The sequence below is a fragment of the Pongo pygmaeus genome, chromosome 11 (assembly GCF_028885625.2).
Source record: "Pongo pygmaeus isolate AG05252 chromosome 11, NHGRI_mPonPyg2-v2.0_pri, whole genome shotgun sequence".
In the NCBI taxonomy this organism is placed as follows: Eukaryota; Metazoa; Chordata; class Mammalia; order Primates; family Hominidae; genus Pongo; species Pongo pygmaeus.
The window spans coordinates 31,235,212-31,248,667 of record NC_072384.2 but is presented as its reverse complement, the minus strand read 5'-3'; the positions used below and the strand labels follow the sequence as shown (position 1 = coordinate 31,248,667).

The 13,456-nt window shown below is 43.5% G+C and overlaps 1 long non-coding RNA gene and 1 other non-coding gene across 2 annotated transcripts in view; one reads left to right on the top strand and one right to left on the bottom strand.

Annotated features, from left to right (window-relative positions):
• The window catches only part of LOC129032086 (uncharacterized), a 42,641-nt gene extending 37,568 nt beyond the window's left edge, over positions 1-5,073 (top strand). Inside the window, exon 3 of the long non-coding RNA XR_008501192.1 lies at positions 4,783-5,073. This is a non-coding gene — a long non-coding RNA (uncharacterized LOC129032086). The remainder of the gene's footprint in view (positions 1-4,782) is intronic.
• On the bottom strand, positions 3,214-3,429 carry LOC129032335 (small nucleolar RNA U3). The gene has a single exon (XR_008501333.1). It is a non-coding gene; the product is annotated as a small nucleolar RNA U3 (small nucleolar RNA).
• Positions 5,074-13,456: the final 8,383 nt, after the last annotated feature.

Sequence of the window (13,456 nt, the reverse complement as noted above, 5' to 3'; positions counted from 1 at the left end):
GTGCTGTGTGTAGATTCTCTGCAGACACGGGGCTATTTTGTACCATTTCTGGCCTCTTCAGAGCCCTCCTGAAGTGCTCTTTGGCATCCAGCATCCAGGGTGTCCAGCTGCCTCCACAAACAGTGAGAGCTCATCAGTAATGAGTGATACAAGTCACACAACCAAGAGCCATGTGTCTGGTTCATAGCACCTTATGCAAAGTGAATGCTCACTATGGTTTTTAGCAAAAAATGTGTGGAGAATGAAGAGGAATAATAGCCAACTTTCCAGGTGACTCTCTTCCTTAGAGCTGAGAAACAAAAACACATAGTTCAGGCTTCTCAAATGTTAAGGGCTTACACTTAACCTAAAATTAACCAGAGATCTGGTTATAGAGAAGCTTCTGATCTGATTCAATAAGTCTGGAGTGTAGATGGAAGCTCTGCATTTCTAACAAGCTCCCTGGTGGTGCTCATGCTACTGGTTCGAGGACTGCCCATAGGGCCAACAAGGAAGTAAATGGGGCAGCCAACTGTCAGCCAAATTCTGAGCCAGGGCAACAGTCACGCTTGAGTTTATGTGCTTGAGGTCCAGTGTAGTGTTGGAAGATTCATTTATTTTACACCCGTGGAAATATATGAGCATGCATACTGTCTTCATCTGTTTGTGTTGCTATGAAGAAATACTTGAGGCTGGGTAGTTTAATAAAGAAAAGACTTTTATTTGGCTCACAGATCTGTAGACTATACAAGAAACATGGCACCAGCACCTACATCTGGTGAGGCCTCAGGCTGCTTCCACTCATGGTGGAAGGCAAAGGGAGCCAGTTTGCAGAGATCACATGGTGTGTGTGTGTGTGTGTGTGTGTGTGTTTGTGTTTGTGTGTTTGAGAGAGAGAGAGAGAGAGAGAGGTGGGGAAGGAGGTGCCAGGCTCTTTCTTTCAGGAGGAATAGGGTAAAAACTCACTCATTACCTTGAGGATGGCACCAAGCCATTCGTGAGGGATCTTCTCTCATAACCCAAACATCTTCCACCAGGTCCCACCTCCAACACTGGGAATCACATTTTAAAGTGAGATTTGGAGGGGTCAAACAAACCAAACTCTAGCATATACCAAGCACATGAATTGAATGTTATCTTTACACCAAAGAGACTAGTGTTGTGGGCAAGTCAATATAGTACATGATTTTCAGTGATTTTTTAAATATTTCAGAATCATTGAATACTTTTAGTTTTTTTTTTTTTTTTGGTCATAGCTTTATTCCCTCAACAAGAATTTATGGAATATTTGTAATGTATTAAGCATCTCTCCTAGCAGTGGAAGGTACTCTTCCTATTCTCCTTAAGTTCCCTGTCTAGTGAGTGAGGCAGAGATAAAACAAATAATAATAGTATAACAGTGTCGTGATAGTTCACACCAGCATTGTACAGCAGCATTATGTGAGCCATAGATTTTAGCTCCCAATGTAATTTAGAATTTTCTAGTTGCCGTGTTTAAAAAGGTAAAACAACAACAAACCCCATGTGAAATTAATTGTAACAGTATATTTTATTTTAATCCACTGCAGTCAAAATTATCCTTTCAATTTTTTTTTTGTTTTGAGACGGAGTTTTGCTTTTATTGCCCAGGCTAGAGTGCAGTGGCACAATCTCGGCTCACTGCAACCACCTTCCAGTTTCAAGCGATTCTCCTGTGTCAGCCTCCCAAGTAGCTGGGATTACAGGCTCCCACCACCATGCCCAGCTAGTTTTTTTTTTTTTTTTTGTATTTTAAGTAAAGATGGGATTTCACCCTGCTGATCAGGCTGGTCTCGAACTGCTGACCTCGTGATCCACCCGCCTTGGCTTCCCAAAGTGCTGGGATTACAGGCATGAGCCACCGTACCCGGCCTTATCCTTTCAATTTGTAATTCATCTGAAAAGGTATTCGTGAGACATTTTGCTTTTTAAAAAATGCTAAGTGATAGAGGATATTTATCCCCTCCAAATCTCATGCTGAAATGTGACCCCCACTGTTGGAGGTGGGGCCTGGCAGGAGATGTTTTGGTCATGGGGGCAGATCCCTCATGCATGGCTCTGTGCCCTTATGTTAATGAGTGAGTTTTTGCTTTATTAGTTCCCAAAAGATCTGACTGTGGAAAGAGCCTGGAAACTCCTCTTCTCTGTTGCTCCTTGTCTGTCCATGTGAGATACCTGCTCCCCCTTCACTTTCCACGATGATTGGAAGCTTCCTGAGGCCTCACCAGAAGCAGATGCTGGCAAAATGCTTCTTGTGTAGGCTTCAGAAGTGAGAGCCAAGTAAATCTCCTTTCTTTGTAAATAGCCCAGCCTCAAGTATTCCTTTATAGCAATGCAAAATGGATGAATACACTAAGTTATCAGAATCCGGTGTGCATTTTGCCCTTACAAAACATCTGAATTTGGACTAGCCATGATTCACACACTCAGTAGCCACACATCTGAGAAGATTGTAGTAGTCGACCACAGTGCAGGTCTATACAGTGGAGTGGGGGACAACTGCCTTTGCTGTAGAAGCTGAGGGGTGGGTCAGGGAAAAAGGTAATCTACTGCACTGCAGGGAAGGGTGGGAGAGTCACATCTGGGGAGGGTAGAGAAGAGATTCGAGAAGCTTCTGCTACTGGTCCCAAGGAATAGATGGGTGTGGTGGGGACGTGGGTAGCCACTCCTGGAAATAGTTGAGAAAGCAGGCTTGGTGCTTAGAAATGGGCTCAGACAGAAACCTTGGTGCTCTCTCATCCCGCTCAGCTTCTCTCTCATCGGTGGCTGGCTGAGAGACTGTTGTGTCCAGGGGTACAGCATTTCTGGCTTCTTGTTCTAACCCAGTGAATCTATTCTGAATGTGTTCTGAGCCCAGGATGGAGCTAAGCCTTGTGGCTTCTGTTCACTGAAGGGTGACTATCTTCTGTCTTCCTTCAGGGCAGGCTTGGTGTGACCCTGTCCTCCTGCCTGTTTTTCTCTTGCTCCTAAAACTCCAGTGCTTCTCTGAGATGATGCCTCAGTGGAGCCTCTGGCCCTTCAGGAAAAGAAGTTGCTGCTCTCAGGAGCTCTTTCCAGTAGGCTCTCCCAGTCAGCTAGAGCAGTGGCCATAGAGCAGTGGCCATAATCAAGGGGCACTCATTCTGATTCTGACTCAGACCAGATAGGTGAGGCACTGTGCCAGGCTTTTTACAAACATTCCCAACTTATCTCCCCACTTTTTTTTTTTTTTGAGATACCACTCAGACTTATGTCCTCTCCCTCTCCTTCTGCCAGAGGAGGAGAAGGATGATCATCCATGGCAAAAGGTAGTTGCAGTGAAGCAACACCAAGAGCCGGCTTCACCTCAGGAGAGGATGCTGCACCTCCACCCGGTGGTTTCTGGGGCTCTACACATTCAGAGAAACTTCTCTAGTAGCAAACTATAGAAACAATCTCTGAAACTACAGTCTTGCAATTCATTCCTCTTAATAAACCAGTGGGCAGGTATTGTCGTGCCCATTTTACAGATGTGAAAACCACAATGTGATACCACCTTACTCCTGCAAGAATGGCTGTAATTAAAAACTGAAAAATTAATAGCTGTTGGCATGGATGTGGTAAAAAGGGAAGACTTCTACACTGCTGGTGGGAATGTAACTATCACAACCACTATGGAAAAGAGTGTGGAGATTCCTTAAAGAACTAAAAGTAGAACTACCATTTGATCCAGCAACCCCCTACTTGGTATGTGCCCGGAGGAAAAGAAGTCATTATAAAAAAAGATACTTGGCTCATACATGTTTATAGCAGCGCGATTCACAATTGTGAAAATGTGGAACCAACACAAATGCCTATCAATCAATGAGTGGATAAAGAAACTCTGATATATATACATATCCAGTGGAATACTACTCAGCCATAAAAAGGAATGAATTAATGGCATTTGCAGCAACCTGGATGGGATTGGAGACTATTATTCTAAGTGAAGTAACCCAGGAATGAAAAACCAAATATCGTATGTTCTCACTCATAAGTGGGAGCCAAGCTATGAGCATAAGAATGACACAATGGACTTTGGGAACTCAGCGGGAAAAAGGGTGGGAAGGGGGTGAGAGATAAAAGACTACTAATTGGGTTCAGTGTATATTGCTTGGGTAATGGGTGCACCAAAATCTCACAAATCACCACCAAAGAACTTACTCATGTAACCAAATGACACCTGTTCCCCAAAAACCTATGGAGATAAAAAATTAAAAATATTAAAAAAAAAGAAAACTGGGGCTCAGGAGATGAAGGCACTGGTGGAAGATCCAATAAGTGATAAGTAGCTGAATCAGGATGGAAACCGAGGTGATTGTGCTTCCCAAGGCCCCTGCTTTCTCCACAGCACACTTCTGCAAACACATAGATCCCAGAGATGCGTGTCTTGTACTTTATACAGTAATCAGTCAACAAGTGTTTATTTAAGACTGACAGGTGGGGAAGAATGCTATGCCAGGTGTGCAGGACATGGTTCCCTCCTCAGCAGCTTACACTCTAGGATGACATGCAAAAGCCTGTGATAGGTGAACAAGCAGTGAAATAGCAAAGAAACAAACAAACAAAAATCAAAATAGCTTCAGGATTAATTTGTGAGTGAGCCTAGATCCAATGAGCATTTAAATTCATAAAAGCTTTAACCTTGGCTGGAGGAGTGTCAGGCAGCAGCTTGGACACAGGTGAGGCATATTTTGAGCTGAGGGCAAGTGGGCCTTCCTAGACTTCCTGGAATCACACTTATAATTTGCCTAGGATTTAAATCTTATTGTTTTCTACCTTTTCCAGGCAGCAGTGAGGATGCCAGAGTCCATGGGTTTCTAGAAGACAAGTTTTCAACTGCAGATACAAACATTAGGACGTCAATGAATCTGTTAGGAGACACCTGGACAGTGTTGAGAACACTGAACCTGGAGGCTAAACCCCCAGCTTTCTATGCCAGCTGAGAGTCTGTGGGCACATTCCTCAGCGTCTCTGAACCTCGCGCTCCTCCCCTGTGACATGTAGATTGTTAAACCCATCTCACAGGGCTGTCTTCTGCATTTAAAGAATAAAATAACACATGAGGGGTCTATCAATATTTCTGACTTATTTATTTATTGTTAATCCTTTCCCTACACGGAATACTCTAACTAACCTTTTGGATTCTCACTTAATGAGAAAAAGCAAAATTAACTTGAGCAGCTTTGCTATGAACATTTGCAAGTAGTTTCAGGTTGGGAATTTGCCTTCATGGAGAAGAGGGAGTGGATCTACATGGCACAAACTATTTCTTCACAACTCAAAAGTCATTCCCAGTCTCCTTTCCCCTCAGGACCTCTTGCTCAGAGACCGGGGCACCAAACGCTTGCTTGTAAGGACCATGCAAGTCATTTTCACCCCATCCATTCTCTCATGCTTCTATGCATTGCTCAACAGAGAGTATGAGGACATTTAGTATGTGCCAGGCACTATTTTTGTCACAGAGGAGACAGACAGAAAGGAGAAATAGGTACAGTCATGCTCCACATGAAGATGTTTTGGACAATGACAGATGGCATATACAATGGTGATCCCATAAGATTAGAAGCCCATATTTTTACTGTACTTTTTCTATGTTAGAATATGTTTAGATACAGAAACACTTACCATTGTGTTGTAATTGCCTATAGTATTCAGTACAGTAGCCTGCTGAACAGGTCTGTAGTCCAGGATAATAGGTCATACCATATAGCCTAGGGGTGTGCATGGTAGGCTATATCATCAAGGTTAGTGTAAGTAAAATCTAAGATGTCCACATAATGATGAAATTGGCTAACAACATATTTCTCAGAACACGTCCCTGTTAAGTGACACATGACTATATATGCGTTAGATAATGCTATGAAAAATAAAGCATGGAAGGGATGGGGGAAGGGAAGTTGGAATGATGAATAGGATGGTCAGGAAGGGCCTCAGCGCAAAGCTGAAATGTGAGCAAAGGCTGAAGGAGGTGAGGGGGTAAACTGGGAGGTTAGAGGCAGACATCATGCCAGACAGAGGGAATAGCGAGTGCAAAAGCCCAGTAAGGGAGCGTGCCTGGCCTGCGATAAAGCAGTGGGAGCCCGGGCTGGAATGTGCAGTAGGAGGAGACAGGAATATGCAGTAGGGGTGAAGTCAGAGCAGAGATGGGGCGGCCAGATCACACAGTCCTCCTAAGCCCCTCCGAGGAGCCTGGACTTTACTCTTGAGTATGGTGGGAAGCTGTTGGAGGGTTTGGAGCAGAGGACTGGCACGGTCCCACTTTTCCTTCAATGTGCTCACTGTGGTTGCTGTATTGAGAATAGACAGAATCAGGGAAGAGAAGAAGGTGGGAGCCATCCTAGGCACTGGCTCATATGATGGTACCTCGGACCAAGGGTGGTAGTGGAGGTAAGCAGACATCAGCAGGAGGCTTCTTGAAAAGTTTTTGATTTCCTAATAAAAAGAGACAGATCGTGCTGAAGTGGCCCTTCCGTCTTTCCTCTTCTTCATGGCCGTGATGCTGTTACTTGCAGCAGCCATTTTTGGCTAAAACACATGTAGAGACATCGTCCAGGTATCATTGAACCATGTCATCCAGGTATCATCGAACCTCCGAACAAAGGGCAGTGACTGCCTAGCTGCAGAGTTGTTCTTTTGCGAATGAACAAACTCCTGCCTGGGAATGCTCTGCAGTCAGGCTTTCTGTGGCTTGCAGCTGATTGCGTCATCTTCAGTGAAACCATGCTCTCAAAGACTCCCCGCTCTCCTGAACCCCTTCACCAAGACCACACCAACAAGAAAGGCCAGATTCAAAGCTGCCCATGAGGTACTCCAAAAAGCAAAAGGCCCCTGTGTGACTGCAGGGGGAAGGGATCTCAAACACATTCTCTCTTAATCCCCATTCATCTGAGCTAATCTCCAAACGGACAAAGTAATCAATTTAAGTAATAAATATGGCTTATTCCAAGGGCTGAATAAATGGCTGGAACAATTCCCCAAACTGTGGTTTCCATTGAATAATTGAAATTATGCAAGGGTATGGAAATTTTTCAACAAATAAAATATGTCTGAAAATCTATTAAAGATGTGTCTGCAAAAATCATTTGAAAAGGCCCAACTCAGCAATAAAAAATAAATTACATTTCCGTTCTTGCTGTTGCTCCCTTTGGGAAAGAGCCCATTACAATCCACTTTGTGGACAAATGAAACAGGCACATTTCGGAATAAACGACTCCCCATGTTCTAACCAGGAGGTTTAGACCATGAGATAATGATTCTACACTGAAAATAGGAAAACATCCCTTCACTTCATGTTGCTCCGATAATATATCTGCTGTTGTGTCTCATCAGTGGGGCTTTTGGAATCTGAGTTTTCCACCTGTGAATTTGAGTGACAGACAACTTTGCTCAGAGATGTTAGAGCTCATGTGGGCCAAGTAGACCAGCCCTGTGGGGACCAAAGAGTTCATTGGAATCTCTTATTTGTGTTTTCATCTTACCTTGAGCAACAGGGCTCAGAGGAGAAAGGCCCTCCAAAGGCTACACTGGAAAGTTGACCAAAGGAATGTAATTTTTGAACTGTGAGTTTAAAGGCCTTCTGGGTAATTTATTTCCAATGTGATGCAGCTTTGCGAGTTGGCTTCAAAAGTTGGTTGAGTTTGTGGCTCCATCAGCCTCCTACACTGTCCTCTTCATATTGGGTTCAAAGCTGCTTCCTTAACTCCTCTTCAAATAAAGACCACAGAGCTTAAAGCCATAATCTTTTTTGCTTCTGTTTCTTCACATTGGTTTTTATTGTTGCTCTGAGAGCTGGCCTGCAATTTGCTAAATGCCTTGGGCAAGGCATGATCTGTCGTTTCCCCTCTCCAGATGGGCACCAGCATGCAGAGGCTGCACACTTGTGCTGGATTGGGCTGGCCATCCATATTTACCTGCAAGCAGAGGTGATTCATTCTCTGGGAAACTTGGAACGGGCAACAGACATAACTTCTCCTCACACGAAGTCCAGACCTCCTCTCAACTGGGAAATAGCAGAGCCATGATTCCATTGCTTAAAGAAAGCCAGTTGCCTCTAGCCCCAAATTAAAAAAACAAAATCAATTGCCCACATGAATGGCCTGCTGCATGGAAGGCAGGCTGTTCAGTGGAGATGAGGTGATAACTAGTGGTTGAAGTAGGGCCGCTTCCTCCAAACACAGAGAAAACTACAGCTGTGCTACCAGCATTTATCTTGTAAGCAAGGGAAGTGGATCTCTTAAACAAGACCAAGGCTCTTGCTGAACATGGGAAGGAAGGTGGAGAATGGTTGTCTTTTTTCTTCCATGGTGGGAGCAAGCCTACTGAAGATTAGAAAGAGAAGGCTGAGATGAGATGATTGCTTGAGGTCAGAAGTTTGAGACCAGCCTGCGTGACATAGTGAGATCTCATCTCTACTAGAAATAAAAAGATTAGGCCAGGCGTGGTGGCTCACGCATGTAACCCCAGCACTTTGGGAAGCCGAGGTGGGCAGATCACTTGAGCTCAGGAGTTTGAGACCAGCCTAGGCAACATGGCGAAATCCTGTCTCTACTAAAAATACAAAAATTAGCCGGGTGTGGTGGCGTGCCATGTGCCTGTAATCTCAGCTACTCGGGAGGCTGAGGTGGGAAGGTCACCTGAGCCTGGGGAGGTTGAGGGTCTGGTGAGCTGAGATGATGCCACCGCACTCCAGCCAAGGCAACAGAGTGACACCCTGTCTCAAAAAAAAGCACCCCACAAAATTAGCTGGGCGTGGTGCTATGCACTTGTAGTTCCAGCTACTCAGGAGGCTGAGCTGGAAGGATTGCTTGAATCCAGGAGATCTAAGCTGCAGTGGGCTATGATTATGCCACTGCTCTCTAGCCTGGGTGACAGAGCGAGAATCTGTCTCTAAAAACAAACAAATGAAAAACAGAAACAGAGTGCCTTGGTAGTAGAGTTGTGAGCACTTTCTTTTTTTTAGACAGTCTCACACTATTGCCTGGGCTGGAGTGCAATGGCTCGATCTCGGCTCACTGCAACCTCTGCCTCCCGGGTTCAAGCAATTCTCCTGCCTCAGCCTGCCGAGTAGCTGGGATTACAGGCACCGGCTACCATGTCTGGCTTATTTTTTTTTGTATTTTTTAGCAGATAAGGGGTTTCACTATGTTGGCTAGGCTGGTCTCGAACTCCTGACCTTGTGATCCACCCACCTCGGCCTCCCAAAGTGCTGGGATTACAGGCGTGAGCCACCACGCCTGGCTGAGTTGTGAGCACTTTTTATCTGCCAGACACAGAGCCCAAAGACTTTATATATTTTAATTCATTCACTCAACAAAGCAATGTCATGAGGAACCTGCTCTTATTAGCCCCATTTTACAGGTGAGGAAAAGAAAGCTTAGAGAAGGCAAGTGCCCTGCCCTGGGTCCCAGGTAGCAAGGGCGGGTGGAAAGATTCGGAGACAGGCAGTCAAAGCTGTCACTCAGCCTGTACAGGACTGCTTTAAGGGCTGCCAGGATGGCTTCTTTAGTTGCTCAAGGTGTGTAGAATTGAGTATCTATTTCTTAGTGACCTGAAATCTGCTCTTTTACTCAGGTGTGAGCACCTTCTCCCTTAAATTCTCTCTCCCTGCCTCTTACTCAATCACCCCTTTATAATCCAATAAAAGGAATAGCAGTGGCTACCCTGAAAGGGGAAGTTGCTTTGGGAACTTTCGGCTTGCAGTAGTTCTCTTTTATTCACAGGGGATCTTTCCCAAGACTGTCAGTGGATGCCTGAAATTGCAGATAGCACCAAACCCTATATATACCCTCTTTTTTCCTATACATACATATCTATGATAAAGATTAATTTATAAATTAGGCACAGTAAGAGATTAACAACAATAATAACAAAATAGAACAATTATAACAATAAGCCAGCATCAATACTCTTGTACTTAAGGCCATTATTAAGTAAAATAAGGATCACTTGAACATAACCACTGTAATACTTGGACAGTCAATTTGATAATTGAGACAGCTATTAAAGGACTAAGGGGTGGATGGCACAGACAGTGTGGAAATGCTGGGCAAAAAAAGGATTCCCATCCCTAGCAGGATGGAGGAAGACAGCCTGAGATTTCGTCGTGCTACTCAGAAGGGTATGCAATTTAAAACTGATGCATTGCTTATTTCCGGGATTTTTCACTTAATGTTTTTGCTTGACCGTGGGTAACTGAAACCACAGATGAGGGAGGACTCCTGCACTTGTAGTGGAGCACTGGCAGGCTGCACAGCTGACCTTGGCAGCCCTGGACCCTGGGACAGTCCATCAGCCTCACTGATTTTTCTCCCCTCAGAGGCAACCTGAAAGTAGCTTCACCTGTGGCTTGAATAGCATCTGGTAATTTCACTGGATTGTTGAGTTCACTGGCGTGGTTGGAGGGGATGGCAGGAGAAGCATCTGTCAGAAGCAAGGCAGAAGCGAGAGAACCCAGTCGGGAATACAAGGGACCATTTGCCAGTGCCCTGCTGCCACAAAATCTGGTCTCCCAGGGTAGTCGGGCTGTTGACTGGGAGGATAACTGAGATTAATGTGACTTCTGGACCCCAGGAGGGTCTCTTTCCCTACCATCCATGTGCCCCATTCCTATCCTGATTTTTGAAATGTTATAATTAAACATTTTCATTTAAGGCTCCTTATCTTAAAAATCAATGGTGGATTAGCCAATAAAATGAAAGAAAGGAGAAAAGTTTTATTTTAATGAGAAGATTCAGACTTTTGTAATCAGAAAATCTATAAGGAACTTATTTATATTACACCATACATGTAAGCTATGTGTAATTTCAAAAAATAACGTTATATTTTGAGTTACACACAGAAGCAACTGTGGAATGCCAAGGTCTTTTTATAGCTTTTAGTGTCTATTAGTGCTTTAGGTCTTAATATGGGCCTAGTTAAAATATAAGCACTCTTGAAAGATCACAACTTTGCATTAGTTTTCTATTGCTATGTAACAAATTACTACATATTTAGTGGTTTAAAACAATGCCCATGGCTGGGCGTGGTGGCTCACGCCTGTAATCCCAGCACTTTGGGAGGCCGAGGCGGGCAGATCATGAGGTCACGAGATCGAGACCATCCTGGCTAACATGGCGAAACCCCGTCTCTACTAAAAAAAATACAAAAAAATTAGCCGGGCGTGGTAGCAGGTGCCTGTAGTCCCAGCTACTAGGGAGGCTGAGGCAGGAGAATGGCGTGAACCCCGGGAGGCAGAGCCTGCAGTGAGCTGAGATCATGCCACTGCACTCCAGCCTGGGCAACAGAGCAAGACTCTGTCTCAAAAATAAAATAAAATAAAATAAAATAAAATAAGATAAAATAAAATAAAATAAAATAAAACAATGCCCATGTATTTGCTTTGTAATTTTTGGCAAGTCATTTCCATTTTTGGACTTCAGGTTTCCCCTCTGCAATGTGAAGTGGGAAACTGGTGAGTTGGAAGCATTTGCTAAGGGCCTTGTCAGTTTAGACATTCTGAAACTTGGTTCCAAGATAACAGAATTCTCTAATTTTACAAATTTTTGTCATTAATGACAAGGGAGAGTGACAAAAGGAATGAGAATGGCTCACAAAAATGGAAACCTATGGAATAGCTACTACTAATAGAGCCCTTATGGTTGCCTTGGTGTATGAAAATAACTTTCAAATGGTAGTTTATGTCAGAGAAGAAGCAGGCCAGGAGTGGCCAAACTTGTGTCTCACAAGTTAATTCATTCAGACACTCTTATCCTCAAGCATCAGGAAAAAACCTCTATAACACGCAAGTTTGAAAAATTAAAATAAAACCCAAGGCCAGGTGTGGTGGCTCATGCCGGTAATCCTAGCACTTTGGGAGGCTGAGGGAGGTGGATCACTTGAGGTCAGGAGTTCGAGACCAGCCTGGCCAACATGGTAAAACCCCATCTTTACTAAAATACAAAAATTAGCTGGGCGTGGTGGTGCACGTCTGTAATCCCAGCTTCTTGGGAGGCTGAGGCAGGAGAATCCCTTGAACCTGGGAGGTGGAGGTTGTAGTGAGCCAAGATTGTGCCACTGCACTCCAGCCTGGGTGATAGAGTGAGACTCCATCTCAAAAACAAACAAACAAACAAAAAAACAAACAAAAAAAAACACCCCAATAATAGCAAGGCTTCTTATATTTAGGAGCAGAGAGTGAGAAAGACAGTATTTCCTCCTGTCCTCCTTTAGACACAGTAGAATTGTACTTCTCCCCTCTGAAGATGGACATTCTATGTGATTTTTCTGGTCAGTGGAATGTGAGTGGAGGAGGGACAGGTCACTTCTGGTTGGAAGTATTTGAGAGCTGGTCCTGGTGTGTGGTTCTCTTCCCTCCTGCAGTGACCATGCAAGTAAGTGTTGTCTGGAAGGTGCAAGAACTTAGGTTATACTTTGCATGACTGAGACATAAACCATTGTTTTTTTAAAGCTTCTAAGACTTGGGGGATGTTTGTTACTGCAGCATAACCCAGCATATCCTGACTGATACAGCAAGAAACAGACCACACAGTTGACAAATAGCAGAGATTATGATCTAGAGAAATATCAGTTTTTGTAAGAGGAATTTAAAAAAAACTCTGATAATCCAAATTCCTGGACAAACTATTCAGATTTTCTTTTTCTGCTCCCTCCCAAGCTTCAGAGAGTTGCTGAAATGTTAGAAAGCAAAGAGCAGGATTCTGAAAGAGATGGAAAATCAGTTTGGATTCACAGATTGAATTGCCAACCTCTGGCCAACTGAGAGTTGCAAGTTTGCAAGCTTGATTTTCTAAGCATACACCTTTTACAATATCTTCTAAAGTCTTCTCCTGATTTGCTTGTTTTCGTTCTGATGGGCTGCATGCGGTAAAGACATTGGAGTCCTGTTTTTAAACTAAATAATTTAGGATTTCTTTTTATACTGTTGCTATGTTTGGGCCAATGTGTTTCACCTGCTTTCTTAAAAAACTTTTCCTGCTGCTTCTGACTCAGATCGATTTCCTGGAATATTCCTCTGAGCTAACTCTTTGTTCTCTCTCTTTCTTTCCTTCCTCAAGAGGAGGCTCTGTTACAAGTCAAACATCAATCCCCAAATCCAAAATTTAAGTCTTCCCCCTGCTGAAACTGAACCTACGTTAGTTTTCTCAATACCTCCTATCCCATGAGATGGTCATTCTCAGACCCCAGAAGAGATAACATAAAGTTCAAAAGTAGGTATAAGTAAGCTTAGAAAAAAATAACCAATTTATTTGCTTGTTTATTTTTAAATCAAGTACTAAACAAACTCATTTTCTTTCCTTCTTTAAATTTAATTTTTAATCAGCAGTATACTCATGTGGTTCAAAATTAAAAAGATGTAAGTGGACATTTAGTAAAATGTCTCAGTCCCACCTCTTTCTCCCAGATACCCAGTGCCTCTCTCCAATATGATTAATTTATTATGTACCTTTAGGAATATATATTA